The 13,313-nt window shown below is 45.6% G+C and overlaps 1 protein-coding gene across 6 annotated transcripts in view; it reads right to left on the bottom strand.

The window, feature by feature from the left end:
- The window catches only part of LOC147156076 (cadherin-7), a 153,712-nt gene that overhangs the window by 38,803 nt on the left and 101,596 nt on the right, over window positions 1–13,313 (bottom strand). The gene's annotated exons all lie outside the window — the stretch shown is intronic.

Here is a 13,313-nt window from a genome sequence, read left to right on the forward strand (position 1 = left end):
TGGGGTGACGACCGGGGCCTTCCCCCGCTGGGCCTGGGGTTCGGGGGTGTCGGCCGCCCTCCGGTGCCCCCATCTCCCCCTTCTGCCCCCGGTGTTCCGTCCTTCCACACGGCGGGGGGTGGGGTGGGCGCGGCTGCCCTCTCCGCTCCGCTGTCCGGCCCCTCTTCGGCGCCGGTGCCTGGGTGCGGGTGGTCCCCGGGGGCTGGGGGTCGGGGGTTGGGGGGCTGCCGGTTGGTCGGGGTGGGGTCGGGGGGGGCGGCTTTGTTGGGGGGGGGGCGGTGGTGGGGGTTGCGGGGTGGGGGGGTGCTGGGGGTGGGGGGTGTCTGGGGGATTGGGGGCATGGGGGCGGCTGGGGCTGGGTTGGGGTGGGTGGCGGGGGTGGATGGGGGGCGGGGGGTTGTGGGGGGGGGCGGGGGTTGGGGGCCGGTGGGGTGCCTGGTGGGCCTGCAGTGCCCCGTCCTGCTGCGTTGGGCCGGGGGCGCGGGCCGTGTTGGGGCGGGGGGCGCTCCTGCTCCTGGGTTTGCTCTCCGGCCGGTGGCCCTGGTGGGGCCCGGGGGTCGTCCTTTGGCGCTGCCGCGGCCTGGGGGGCCCTGAGGTGTTGCGCTTGCTCTGTTCCGGCGGGGGTCGACGGCTCCCCTCTTTGGTGGAGATTTTCATGCATGTCAGATCCACCACACCAGCATCTACCGAAACTCAGACACAATCTGTTTCCTGCTCAGGTATTGAATCGGTGGAGGCTGGCTGGTGTCTGCGGATCTCACGCGGCTTCGTCTGTCCTTCCTTCCTTTTCTCGGTCTCTCCGTTGGTCTCTTGAGGCCTCCCTGATTTTATGTTTTTTGGATTTGTTGGGGTCTGGATGTTTCTTGGGCTGGGGAGGAGTTCTGGTGGGGGGTGTCTGGTCGGTGCTGGATTTCACCTTCCTTGGTTTTCTTCGGTCCCCTCGGGTCTCCTGGTGTTCGATTTAGGTGAACGGTATGAGATTTTTTTTTTCTAATAGGTTTTCTGGTGAGCTAACAAACACACGCACGCACGCACGCACGCACGCACACACACATACTCACCCACACACACCAAAAAAAAAAAAATGTATGTATGTGTGTATGTATATATGTATGTATATATGTGTATATATATATATATATATATATATATATTTAAAAAAAAAAAAAAAAAAAAAAAAAAAGAGCAATGATGATGACATTTCCGAATGAACAATACTGAGCTCTTTAAAAAGAAGAAAAAGATAAAAAAGAGAAAAAAAAAGAAAAAAAGAAAAAAAAAAAAAAAAGAATAAGTCACTTTTTGTTGTGGGGCCCAACAAGCCAGAAAACTGCAGTATCCTGGTTTTGTATTTTACAAGCAGTTGGACTGATCCAAATGAAATTTGTCACAAAAAAAAAAGTCTCATGGATCCATGGGCTGACAGGAAGTCGGCCATTTTGGTTTGAAGCAGCCATTTTGGGGGCATTCCAGGGCTTTGTCTCGAGAAAAAAAATATCCCCAGACAGCAGTTTGACCAAATGACCACAAAACTGGGTAGACATGTTTACCTTCTTCAAGGAATCATGGCTGGAACTGAACAGGAAGTCGGCCATTTTGCCAATTTGGCAGAATTCTACAGCTCGTCCTTTTGCCCTAAAGGAGCCTCGATAGGAGAAATGCAAAGAGTTTCCTTTTCTTCCCTTCCTGTGTTGAACAACCATTAAAGGCGCTTTTTGCACGCGTGTGACAGCGCCGAAGGTTCAAAGGTCACTTCAAAAGGGTCTCGGTAAGGAAGAAACCGAAGAAAGAGCAAAAGAGAGAACAAGTCGTGAAGCTTAACAATGCTCCAAAAGTGACCCCAAAACATAGAAAAGTTCCCTAATGGCCAAACTTGTGACACGATATTCGGGTGCCCTCCATTTTGTTGCCTTTCTCGTCACGAGGTCGCCCCGTTGGAAGTTCACGATGAACCCTAGCGGAGTCTTTTGTTGCCGAGCGTCTGCCTGCCGGGGGGGAACAAAGTCGCTGCATTGCAGTGGCTGTCAACACTTCATGAATTAAAACTACATCCATAAAAAAAATCACAGCGTGCCTTGTGTGTGCGTGTGCGTGTGTGTGTGATGCCCTCAAAGTAGAGAAAGAAGCCTATTATTATGGCAAGCGTATATTTTCCCACGTTTGTCGCCGCGGCTAATGAGGACGATATTTTTTTCCCCTTTAATAAACATGATTGCGTCACTTCCAAGAATGCCGTCAATATTTGCAAAGAAGCGCGTTCATTTGATAAAAAAAAACATTTTGCAAAAAAATACTCACAATTTGTACTTAAGTACTTCTATGAGTACTGTTGAGGTGGCAAAGTACTCACAATACTTCAACTTAAGTACAGATTGAGAGTACTTTTGCAACCTCCGATTTTGTGACTGGCGACAAGTGTTCAAGGCACACATGCTCGCAATTTGCACTTATTTAGAAGTACTTAAGTATAGAAGTACTCAAGTGTAAATTGTGAGTACTATTGTAATTTGTAGTTATTTGTAAGTACTTGAGTAGAAGTACTTACAGTAAGTAGTACTACGCTTTTAACAGAATGTAAGGTCTGAGATGAAATGTGTTGTGTCTGCGTGCTGTTAGAACAGATGTGCGTTTTCTTTGGTCCTTCCTCGGGTCTCCTGACGGCCTCACGACTCTGGGCTGGATTCTAAAGTGTTCGGTTTAGGTGAACGGTATGGGATTTTTTTTTAATAGGTTTTAGGTGAACTGATGCATACACACTCACACGCACGCACATACAAAATAAAAATGTATTAAAAAAATATGAATAAAAAATAATAATAATAAAAATAAAAAAAAGAGAGCAATGATGATGACATGTCAAATCATAAAACATTTGTTTAATGCGAGGAGCCGTCAGGGACGTAATTCAGGATTACCTCCAACGCACAACTGAAATACTCTCGCGCTCGCAAAAAACACTATTGAAATCCTCTCATAAATCATATTGAAATACAATCATATACTGAAATGCGCCTTCCAGTTGTGTGTGAAAGTGTTTCTTTCACTCGATGATGTGAGAGTGTCTCGGTAGAGTGGATGGAAGTTTTTCAGTAGAGCGTGTGAGATGAGAATGTGCTTGAAAAGCATTAGAATGAGAAATGAAATTAAATGAGAACATTTCAGTAGTTTGTGAGAGGGAGAAAAATTCAAGTAGTGCGTGTGAGAGAGTGTTTGAGTAGTCGTGTATGAGAGCATTTCGATGATGTGTTTTCTAGTGTGTATGTTTAGTGTGAAGTTTCAGTAGATAGTGTGAGAATGTGTCAGTAGTGTGTGTGACAGCATAATGACAACTTGGAAAATTTTATGAGAACATTTCAATAGTTTATGTGAGGGGGAACATTATCAGTAGTATGTATGAAGGCTTTTTCTGTAGAGTGTGTGAGAGTGTCAGTAGTGTGTGACAGCATTATGAGAACTTTTCAATAGTGTGTGTAAGAATGTTTCAGTAGTGTGTGTGAGAGCATCTCAGGCCGTCATGTGTAGGAGAGCATTTCAATAACGTGTGAGAATGTTTCAATAGTGAGTATGAAAACTTCAGTAGTGTGTGTGAAAACTTTTCAGTAGTGTGTGTGTGTGTGTGTGAATAGGGGAATAAATCAGTTGTGTGTGTGAGAGCATTTCAGTGGTGTATGTGAGTGAGAAAAAAAATCAGTAATGCGTGTGAGAGCATCTCAGTCAGTAATGTGACAGAGTTAGTTTTTGTTTTTAGCCGTGTGTAAGAGACAATTACAGGGATGTATATGAGAACATTTCAGTCGTTTATGTGAGGGGGAAATATCAGCAGTATGTGTGAGAGTGTTTCAGTAATATGTGCGCAAATGTTTCAGTAGCCTTGTGAGAGGATTTAATTAGTGCGTGTGTGGGCAAATTTATATATTTATATATTTACATATACATATTTGTTTGCACTGTTTATGAAAACATTTCAGTCGTCTGCATGAGAGCTTTTAATTAGTGGTCGTGGCCACTTCGTTAGGAACGCATACACCAAATGAACTCACTGAAGGGCTCCCTTGAAAGTTAGTTTCCCCTCATCAATAAGACATTTGGTGGACGTGCATTTCATAAAAACAAAGTCTCAAGGACCCCATCTCCAAACGGAACAGGAAGTCGGCCATTTTGTTTTTCAGGTTTGGTACTTTTGACTCGTTCCTGCCTGGCAATTCACTCAAATGAGCCCCGAGTCGAAACAGGTGTCGCAGACAGATGGGCAGAAATTCAGAACGCGTTTTTTTGACAACACCCTATAATGAGTGTGTCAAAGTTTTATAATCACTGCGAGGATTTACGGTGGAAAACGCGGTTAGCCTGTTTGTTAACTTCCTTCTCGTTTTCAACATCAAAATCAAATACGTTCAGATGTTCTTCCTTTCTTTTTGCTTTCATATTCCAAAAATGTTCAATTGAAACCTCTCTGACAGTGTCATCAATCAAATCCACTTACTATTATTTTTTTTTTTCAATAAACGTCTCGTATCTTGGCGTTCTGAGGTTGACGCGGGTGTACCTAATGAAGTGGCCCTTGAGCGTTGGGGGAAAAATTGCCCGGCGCGGCTTCTTCACTCTCTTTCTGGAGGACAATCGCTTGCTCTATTAACTTGTCAAGCTTGCGCGGAGCGCACGCGCACAACGCATTTTAACGCGCACCCAGAAATTGCGTTTCGGGCCGACGCGCCAGCTTCCCGGCGGGCTTCCTCGCTCGCTGGCCGACCACCACTGATTAAGCTTGGCTCTCATTCCACCCAGCGAGAAGCTGATTGGCTGTTAAGACATTATACGAGTGCTAATGCCTTGACTTGTTCTGCTGTTCACCAAAATAAAATACAATTTAAACAAGGATGGGACTGTAAGTTGTCTATCAAGTGTGGGGGGGGGGGGGGTACGGGGGGGGGGCGTCCTGCCCGGAGTTGTTACAAGACTGTTATGGCTTTCCAGAAGTTTCTTTATGAGCGTTTTAGTTGCCGAGGGGAATTTTGGGATGTGTTGACCTCAACTTCGTGGAGTTAACTTCCAATAAAGTTGGCACGACATGTTCTGCTGTGAGCTTCCAAACCAGCCTGCAGAGTCAAAATTGGCCTTGAGGAAAAAAAAAAAAAAAGAAGCTATTTACAGTTGGCATTGCCAGGCCAGTGGAAACTTCTTAGCAGGCTACAGATAAATAAATTCTGCCCGTTTATTTTTTTGTAAGAAAAGATAATTTGGCAAGAAAATGTCAGACTAATTAGCCCATGTGTTCATACACCAAAAGTTGCACGTGCATACCAGCGAATCCCAATTAGCATCGCATTTATAAAAAAAATATATATATTGCAAATCAGATTTTTCATCACGGGAGGGTTGGCTTGGATATTTTGCATTATTTGATCCATCGTTATTATTTTCCGTAGTTATCAGAGAAATCTCACAAGCTTTTGCCTTAGTTATTTTTTTCTGCTCCAGCCTGCGAATTAGCTTTTCGGTAGCGGTGGGAATCTTTGAATGTCTCACGATTCGGTTCGATTCCGAATTTTTGGGAACGCTTTTTGATTCCAAATGATTTGATTGACAATGATTTTTGCTTCAATCTACAGATGTGCAAGGAATTGCAATGATCTACTCCAGTCTGACTCGCTAATGCTAATTAGCGCGCTACTCGCGGCACTTTTATAAGTCAAAAAGAACGGCTCCACGCTGTAAAAAATGTATTTTTATTGGAATAACTTGATCGTTTTTTCCTTCTGCTCTCTAATGTGGCTACAACTTAACAGCGTATTCGACCGCGTGGAACCACACTGCCCCTCAGTGGCCAAACCGGGTGCAACATGAACAGCGCTCCAAATAAAGGCACACACAGACAAAGACAGTATAAAATAATTTAAATAAAATCGATTTCAGGACATTTAAAATCGATTCTGAATTTTTGGGCCCACCCCTACTTTTCGGCATTCAAGTTTGTACTTTTTCTGTTATTTGCCATGAAAATGTCAGACTAGCGTAGCATTTTTTTTCGGGGGGGGGGAAATTGTTGCATTTAATTGTCCTGTTTGCCTGTCCCTGAGGCTGTTTACCTCGCCCCTGTGCTTTTCTGCCTAAGTACGTTTGTTTGCCTGTCCCCATGGCTGAATAGCAGTTGATGACAACAATCAAGCGTGAGCATCCCTGACCTGTGGGTCGCGCCGGCAATTGCGCCGGTGACATATATTTCATAAGGCTCAGTCCATTCTTTACTCGTACCAGCCGCGGATCATTGCTAAGATTTAACGGCCGGTGATTGCTTGCCGTAACGAGACCAGGAAGCAATCTTGTCCACGCGGGAGATAACGGATATGTTCTGTATCCCGGCCTTAAGCCCCCCCCCCCCTGTACATGCGCAGAGCGGGTGGGGGGGCTGACTATAGCAGATTTGGGAACGGGAGACGACGGAATGTCAACGGCAACGTTAGCCACAGACGAGAAATTGAGCAGAAGGTCAGATGACAAAAAAAGGTCACAGACGAGGCCGGATTATTGACTTCAGCGATGTTTCCCTTTTGGTTTGTTAGTTTGTTTCTTGCTTTTGGACCCAATCCGGGGTGTACCCCCCCGCCCCGCTTCTCAGCCGGGATAGACTCCAGCTCCCCCCCCCCCCACGACCTTAATGAAGACAAGCACGAGACCGACTTGATGGATGGTTACATAAGAGCATTCATCAAGTTAGCTCGTTGTTTGTGCGACTTGTGGGAAATCGCATCTCTGCTGTCAGAGCAAATAAAAGCCCGATCACACAATGGCTGCCAAATTGGCACATCGCGGGACGGAGCTCGAGATTTAATGCCACGAAGTCGATTTCTTCTCCTTGTCCAGCCCGCTTGTTGAGAAAGTAGTTTTGCTCTCGCTACGTTTTTTTTGTTTTTCCAGCACAGCAGGGCTTGAAAAGGAAATCCCGGGTGTCCGTTCGGTCCCTTTCGCATTCCGAGGTAGCTCGAAATGAGACGTGGCATATTCTGGCGCGCCGAGACATTCGTTGCTTGACTTCAATCCCCCCCTGTAAGTACATTTCTGACTCTGGGGGAATTTGAATGCGTTCAACTTGTCAACAGGGGGGCAGAATAACGGAGTTTCCCGTCCTAAGGTTCTCCCATCCGTCTTTCGGCTATTCCCTTCCACGCAGTGACTGCCGTGCCGCCTCTGCTACACGCTAAATTCTGTAGAGTCAATTTGACTCGATTTTGAGTCAATTTGACCATTAAAAATTTAATGTAGGATTTACACTAGGAAGAGAGTAAAAATAAACAATAAAAGTCACTCAAGGGTTGAGGAATGAACTGACCAGCTTCAGCTTGGGAGACTGCCACGCGACCACCTGAGCGATGCCCCTCCTACTGTTTTGCTTATCTCAAAAAAGACATCTACTTTTTTTTTCCTGATGAAAGAAGAGACTCTAATCTTTCTTTCGGCAGCTTCCATGTTTTCATAGCAATGCAACATAATATTCCGTGGGCCTTGCCAAATCAGTCAAAATCCGGTAATACAGCAGGGAGCGAAGGGGGTTGCTTTAGTGAAACGCTCAATGTGATCCCAATTTCTCAGACCCATTTTGGGGGCACGTTTTCACGGCACCGTGCATGCTAGCATGTAGCAAACCGGCAATTCATTTCCACGACCGACCGCCTTGTCAAATAGCGGGTGTCGCCACAACGAGGGGGGCGGGGCCTCCGAGCGTTTGCCCGAAGGAGCTCGAGTTACCAATTAGTGGCATTTGCGGCACACGCCGCAGTCGTCGGCCGCGGGTGACTTTGACAAAGCGCTCCCAACCCGCAACGCCGCTACCCGAACGAGGCGGCCGAGGGCTAATGGTCAGGAGGGGCTCGGCGAGGAAGAGGATGAGGAAGAGGAAGAGGATGAGGAGGCTGCCTGCTGTGTCGCATCCCCCGGATCGCTTTCCTCCAACAACTCTTGCTTCTTTTTTTTTCTTCTTTTTTTTTTTATCCCAAATTGAATCTACAAGGTGCCCTTGGGAAGCGCTACTTAATCCTGAATAGCGGCAGCCATTTCCGAGTGATGCATAATGCGGGACAAACACAGACGTCGGCGCCGCCGTAAGCGCTTCACGTCTGTAATTTATATTGATCGATTGCTCGTTGTTTAGTTTGAAGGTGAAGCCGCGGAAAGGTGTTCAGGACCGGCTCTTAATTGATAGCCGCCCTCAAGGGGGCGCGGCCTCGGCGGCGGCGCCGCGGGTCCTTCAGCCGTAATTATCCCGCACGCATTAAGTCAAGCTTTTGGAGACGCACGCATGCAAAAGTCAGGAATAACAAGCGCGGGATCCGGTTAACGTGGAAAACCGCCGGGGTGCCTTAATTACATTCTGAAGGATATTTAAAGCGCCGGCACGACTCGACCCCGGCGGAAAGAAAACGCGCCCACGTGCCGGTGACGGGTGACGGCCGGCTTTGTCTGCTCTCGGAGGAGAATCTAATTAAAAGCCGGCAGCTCAAACAAAAAGAAAAGGCCACGTCCAATCCCCGACTGGCCGCCCTCTCGCAATGCCGGTGCGAAAATGTCAAAAAGGAGACGTCTGCCCGCCGTGATCGTCTTGTGATTGAGATGTTCGCGCGCGCGCGCGGCCTTTTTTTTTTTTGTCAACGTGCGCGTGTGCTGGGGCGGCGGCGGCGCGCGCGCGTGGGAGGACTCCCGTTGCGGCGGCCGTTCCAAATGGGGAACATTATGGCCCGAGGCGTCTCGTAAATCTCGCAGCCTCCTGCTGTTGGCTAATATCGCGGCGTGTGCCGCGCAATTATTTCCCTCTGATGACAAACAACAAACCAAAACATGCGCGAGTGTGACTAACACGTCCTGTCAGGCGGCCATTGATTGAGAGTTGAGTGAAAACTCCGCAGCGACGTTGACAAAATTGTTGCTACGCTTCCCGAACAAAAAGAAAAACCCACTGAAACGCCAGTTTGGGGGTGTTTTTTTTTTTTTTTCCTGGCAAGACTTCACTGCGGAAATTCCTCGATTGTGCCGAGTTTTGATTTCACCGTCGAATCAGAGCAACCGGTAACCCGATTAATAGAGCAGCTTGCCGTGCAATTATTTCACTCCGATGACAAACCAAAGCGTGACTAAATGGTTTTGTCAGGTTTCCATTGACGGACAGGTTGGTTGAAAACGACATTCAAACGTGGACCAAATTGTTTGCTACGCTTCCCTTAAAGTGGAAGCGACCGTCAACCTTCAACGTTTCTTGGCAATCACATGTTATATGTGACCTCACTAGTCTAAACATGACCTTGTGATTCATATTACATGAGTGGAATATGAGTTAAGCAGCAAAATCCAGCCGTTTTTGATCCATCCCAGGGGGGGGGCATTTTGCCACTTCCTGTCGACTGACGTCAGTGTTGCTCAAGGGCTCAGGCAACAACCAACCCGGAGCTCACCGGTTTTCTGAAGCTGCGCTGTGAATGGTTGTTACCGGAGACCGGAGCAACGGTGATTATTTTAGTTAACGGAAACTAACGGGAAAAACTCAAACAGAAATTCAAAAAAGTTAACGAAATAAATACAAAATGAAAATTCTTTCAAAAAAAAAAAAAAAAAAAACCTAACTGAAGCTACATTTTATGTTTAAAAAAACAAACTAGAATTATAGTGAAAATGTCTTTCATTTTAATCTTTGGAAATTGATTTCATATATGAGCCTTTGGGGATGTATTTTTATTTCGATAAAACCCGGAATAAGGACGTTTGAAAGTGTGTCACACAGAAGTGACGTCATCGAAGAGCAGCCAATAGAAAAGCAGCTTCAGATGACGTCGCTCCGAGGCTTGTTTTACTTTTTTCATTTTACCATGATGTTCATTAAATATTGTGCACAAGTAATGCACATTTAAAAAACAAAAACTAATACCAAAACTGACAACTAAAACTACTTTTTTTTTTTTTTTTTACTAAAACATATAAAAACTAACAGAACCACCCTGAAAACTAATTAAAACTACCAAAATTTAAAAAACACAACGAAATAAAAACAAACTAAAATAAAAATTCTAAAACGATAATAACCCTACATAGAACATATTGTCCACATTGGGGGGGGGGGGGGGGGTTGATTTTCCCTTTAAAGCAGTTTCTTAACCTGGGTTCGATCGAACCCCAAGAGTTCGGTAAGTCAGTCTCAAGAGTTCGGCGAAGGGCAAGACACCCAACTGACTGACTCAAACGATTTGCGATGATATGCCTCACTCGGCCATCATTGGCTGCAATTCGTATGCATAACGTCACATATGGTGTTCCGCAGGGTTCAATTCTGGGGCTTCTGTTGTTTTCAATGCATCTGCTGCTACAGTCTATAGCCAATGTGAAATTCAATAGTTTCCTGTGAGATGGTGACGTCTTGACATGAAACCAGTCGACGGTGCGAGAAAGTTTTTGGACCCCTGTGTTGAAACGTGCAACGTGCGCGGCAATTCTGCCAGGCAGCAGGTGTTTTTTGCGGCGGCACGCGGCTCTTTTGTACCTGGGCGTCACGCGGCCCGTTAACGCTGCTGAATGGCTCCAGCCGTGCTTGAATGTCACCTGGCTGGAGACGCCTGCTGCCATGCTTTTGTGTTAAGGGGATCTATTTTGGTGTGAAAAAATGGCCGCCCGAGGGGCCTCGCAAATCCCATCCTGCCCTCTTCATCTTCAAGAGCTCATCATCGTCACTGGTGTCCTCGTGACAAGCCTGCCCCGCCGAGCCACGGGCCTCCTGAGAAGTCGCAACTTTTATTTCCTCCTTCTGAGAAAAATGTCAAGTATCCGGGTTTAGCGGGGGGGGGGGGGGGGGGGGGGGTGACGCGCTCGCCACCTGTCTGCCGCCAGTGGCGCGGCGACAGCCAGATAAATGTGCGGCAACAGCGCGGCTGGTTAGCACCGGGGGCGGCCAGTCAGAGCGCGGCGCGAGGCCGTGTGCCGCAGCAGGGATTTTAATCATCTCCACTCTCCGGGAATGACACCGGCGCCGCACGGGGTAACAAAGATAGAGAGCGGCGGGGAGGTGGGGGGCGGTACGGCACCCGGCAGACAAACAACAGCCTCGCCAACGCCGGCGAGTGGATTAGCGGCGTCGCTTGGTGACAACGATGCGAGCTTCCGGGCCAGGGGGGGAAAGAAATGTGGCTTCTTTTATTATTTTTTATTTTGAGGATTTATGGCATCATTAAAACCAGACAGTAACTGCAACACGGCAAAATCATATTAAATTCATGCAGAGGTGGCAAAGGGACAGACGTGCACACATGTCTTCTCCTTTACTTTTAAGTACACGGTAAATTTTGTAGAGTAAATTTTACTCTATACAGAGTCTATTTGGTCCCACTCGAAACAGAGGAAATGTGATTTTTTTTGTAGTAGTAAAATGTACGGTACTCAAAAAATTTACTTAGAATTTCTGAAAAAATATTATTAGGTTTTTGGTTTTTCTCTCATACTTCATAAAAATACTTTGAGTAATATTTACACTTTGAAATATTCAGAGTAAATTTTACTCTATACAGTGTCTATTTGGTCCCACTCGAAACAGAGTAAATGTGATTTTTTTGAATGTACGGTACTCAAAAAATTTACTTAGAATTTCTGAAAAAATATTATTACGTTTTTGTTTTTTCTCTCATACTTCATAAACATACTTTGAGTAATATTTACACTTTGAAATATTCAGAGTAAATTTTACTCCCAATTGAAAAACCTAGTATTTTCACTCAGAAATTTTAAGGAATTTTTTTTTGTACATTTTACTAGTTTATAAAAAATAAGAAATACAATTTAAAATACACATGGGTTGAGGAATGAACTCACAACCAGTTTTTAAAAAAACCTACTGTATGCGTTAATAATGTAAATATATATAATATACATATAAATAATATATATAATATATAAAATAATATATATAATGGCAATGTATGTGCAACAATAAACATACAGCTAGTAAATTTAATTAATTAATTAATTAATTAATTTTATGACTATTTGTCCATTTTAATACAATACCCATATTGATAGCTCACTTCTCTGCACACAAAATAGTTCAGAGTAGATTTGTCCACCAAAAACATAATTAACAATGCAACCGAGTAGCGTTCAAGAACTATTTTTAATTTGATATGAACTATATAGCAACAATCCCTGCGTGGTGATTAGGGAACGAGCCAACAATTCCGAATGCAGGAATCGTTCGCTCATTTCAGACTCCCTTAATAACCACAACAACATTTCTATAAACATATGCAGATACCTGTGTAGATACTGAATACAGGTGTATGCATGTGTGAGGCGGCTTTAGCAAGGGGATTCATTTTGTCTTCCCCGCTGGCTCGCACCCTGAGCTCCTAGTTGCTTTCGGCCCGTTCATCCATCGCAGGTGTTATTTGCAACGCAGCCATCATCCGGCTACGGCTCCGCCTCTCCTCGAGTCGAGTCGGCTGCCGGGAAAAGTTGGGCGCTGGTTTGAGTTGTTAGCCCGGCATTAACGGCTGTCTCGCAGCATTGACGGCTTGATGGAGCCTTTTCGATGCAACCCGGTAAACAAGGTTCACAGGTGTGCGCCGGCGGTTCTGCTCCTTAATTGGCTCGCGAGATTCGCACGCGCGCGCGCGCGCGCGCCGGGCGGATGGAGTGAATGCTTGCGCGGATTCTCTTTTTTTTTTTTTTCTTTTTTTTTATAAAGAGCTCAGTATTGTTCATTCGGAAATGTCATCATCATTGCTCTTTATTTTTATTATTATTTTTTTTTTTTGTGTGTGTGGGTGAGTATGTGTATGTGCGTGCGTGCGTGTGTGCGCGGATTTCTCATAACATAAAGGAGTGAAACTGACTCAGCGAACGACATCCCACTGCGTATTTATAAAAAACGACACGTTCGGGCCACGCAAACGAGGGCGATTCCTGCTTTATTGACCAACATTACGTCGCTGCAAAATAAAAAAGCGGGCAGCTCGGCAAATTTTGTTTCGCACGACCGTAACGACGTTAATTCACGATGACGGCGGAAGCAAATTTGATGGAATCTCTTTTCCAGTGCGACTGTGATTTATGAAAAAAATTCTCTCAAGGTCTCCATCCCGCAATTCTGTATTGGTTTGTCCTTTGATCCTGCTTGAGCCAAATGGAGGATTCTTTGTGTAATGCTAAAATACAATTAAAGCTGCAATATACATATTACTACTACATATCCCCCCTTTGGGGGTCAATGACCCCTAGACCAACTAAATGGGCAGTGAATGGACGCAACTAAGAATGGGCAATAAGTGGGCTCTGGCTGGTCTTCATTT

This window comes from Leptonotus elevatus, chromosome 21, assembly GCF_054856555.1.
Source record: "Leptonotus elevatus isolate MCC_2025b chromosome 21, RoL_Lele_1.0, whole genome shotgun sequence".
Taxonomy (NCBI): Eukaryota; Metazoa; Chordata; class Actinopteri; order Syngnathiformes; family Syngnathidae; genus Leptonotus; species Leptonotus elevatus.